This window comes from Schistocerca piceifrons, unplaced genomic scaffold (genome assembly GCF_021461385.2).
Source record: "Schistocerca piceifrons isolate TAMUIC-IGC-003096 unplaced genomic scaffold, iqSchPice1.1 HiC_scaffold_936, whole genome shotgun sequence".
Taxonomy (NCBI): Eukaryota; Metazoa; Arthropoda; class Insecta; order Orthoptera; family Acrididae; genus Schistocerca; species Schistocerca piceifrons.
Genome location: NW_025729208.1, coordinates 5,006,288 through 5,008,787, shown reverse-complemented (window position 1 = coordinate 5,008,787; position 2,500 = coordinate 5,006,288). Strand labels below are relative to the sequence as shown.

At 63.3% G+C, this 2,500-nt stretch overlaps 1 pseudogene; it reads right to left on the bottom strand.

Annotated features, from left to right (window-relative positions):
- LOC124771699 overlaps positions 1–2,500 on the bottom strand; it is a 6,107-nt pseudogene that overhangs the window by 1,901 nt on the left and 1,706 nt on the right.

Here is a 2,500-nt window from a genome sequence, read left to right as displayed (position 1 = left end):
CGAGCCGGAGATGGTCTCCGACTACCTGGGCGTCGATGACGCGGGCGATGCCGTCTTTAACCGCCACCACGTCAGGCTTGCGGATTCCCTCAGGTGTGCGGAGGTGGGGCTCCACAGAGACGTTGAAGCCCCTCTGCGCGAGTCCACGGGCGACATAGCGCACGATCGCGTCATGCCGCTTAACCCGGGACCCGTGCGTCCTGAAGCAAGCCTGTAACACGTGGTTGGCGGTCTCTACGGCCTGGCAGCCCGCGCGGCATCTGGTGTCCGCCTCCCGCCCGCGACTGCGCCGTGCCTTCGTGGGGAAGGCGTTGATGCGGGCGCGGAGAGCGTCGATGAAGTTACGCCCAGATAGCAGGCGACTGGTGTCAGCGACCCACTGGTGTTGCCCCTTGACGGCGGCGGAAGATGACAGCGCCGCACCGTCAAAGGCAACGTGCAGGCGCGCGGCCCACATCTCTCCAACCTGCGTCGACGATTTGAGGAGGTGGCCCTCCCACATAAGATGCCGCTCCAGCGCCTCAATCTCACGCTGCACCTCGTCCCGGCCTGCACCGTCGGCGGCTGGCCCAATCCTCTTCAGCGCCAGGAGACGGGACCGGCGAAGTGTTGGCCCCATCCATCGGCATGATGGGATGCCGAGGCCTCCCTGGGCTACAGGAGCGTGGAAGTAGCCCAGGGGAGTGTCCGCCGGAAGGCGGAACCATCTCCTGACGGCGGCACGGATGGTCACATCTGCCGCTTTCAACGCACCCACTCGGGTGCGGCTGAGGGCCAGCCCATGGTACAGGCCAGGCAGAAGTACGGTGGTGAGGGCGTGGAGGCGCTGTTGCGGCTTGAGCGGAGCTCGGGAGATGACGTCCAGCTGCTCCACCAGGTGGCGTCGTGGGTTGAAAACGCAGCGACCCGCGGTGGAGAAATGCAGTCCCAGGTACCGGAAGGTTTCACCCACACGTAGGGCGGGCACGGTGGCGTTGCCCGCTTTGAAGGTAACGTCGGCGTCGACCTTCACCTTCTTGTCGCGCCCAGACGCGACTAAGGCGAGGGTGAAACACTTCCGGGCGTTGATCTGCAGCCCCAGATGGGCGAGGGCTGCGACGGCTGCGTCGATGAGGGACTGCAATCCCCTCGCGGTCGATGCAAAAAGCAGGACGTCATCTGCGAAGGCCGCAGCGTTAACTCTGCGACCAAGGATCCGAGCTCCGATGTGGGAGGGAAGTTGACTCAAAACATAGTCCACCGCAAAATTGAAAAGGAGGGGGGAGAGGGGGTCACCCTGACGCACACCCCTAGCCGGCTGCAGGGGCACGCCCACGTCGGCGCCACAGAGAGTCATAGTTACTCCCGCCGTTTACCCGCGCTTGCTTGAATTTCTTCACGTTGACATTCAGAGCACTGGGCAGAAATCACATTGCGTCAACACCCGCTAGGGCCATCGCAATGCTTTGTTTTAATTAGACAGTCGGATTCCCCCAGTCCGTGCCAGTTCTGAGTTGATCGTTGAATGGCGGCCGAAGAGAATCCGCGCACCCGCGCGCCCCCGGAGGAGCACGCTAAGGCGGACGCGGCCTCGCAGCAAGGAAGATCCGTGGGAGGCCAAGGCACGGGACCGAGCTCGGATCCTGCACGCAGGTTGAAGCACCGGGGCGCGAACGCCGCGCAGGCGCGCGCATCCTGCACCGCCGGCCAGCACGAGGCCGACCAACGGCGAGAGCAGACCACGCCCGCGCTAAACGCCCGCACTTACCGGCACCCCTACGGCACTCACCTCGCCCAGGCCCGGCACGTTAGCGCTGACCCACTTCCCGACCAAGCCCGACACGCCCCGATCCTCAGAGCCAATCCTTATCCCGAAGTTACGGATCCAATTTGCCGACTTCCCTTACCTACATTATTCTATCGACTAGAGGCTCTTCACCTTGGAGACCTGCTGCGGATATGGGTACGAACCGGCGCGACACCTCCACGTGGCCCTCTCCCGGATTTTCAAGGTCCGAGGGGAAGATCGGGACACCGCCGCAACTGCGGTGCTCTTCGCGTTCCAAACCCTATCTCCCTGCTAGAGGATTCCAGGGAACTCGAACGCTCATGCAGAAAAGAAAACTCTTCCCCGATCTCCCGACGGCGTCTCCGGGTCCTTTTGGGTTACCCCGACGAGCATCTCTAAAAGAGGGGCCCGACTTGTATCGGTTCCGCTGCCGGGTTCCGGAATAGGAACCGGATTCCCTTTCGCCCAACGGGGGCCAGCACAAAGCGCATCATGCTATGACGGCCCCCATCAACATCGGATTTCTCCTAGGGCTTAGGATCGACTGACTCGTGTGCAACGGCTGTTCACACGAAACCCTTCTCCGCGTCAGCCCTCCAGGGCCTCGCTGGAGTATTTGCTACTACCACCAAGATCTGCACCGACGGCGGCTCCAGGCAGGCTCACGCCCAGACCCTTCTGCGCCCACCGCCGCGACCCTCCTACTCGTCAGGGCTTCGCGGCCGGCCGCAA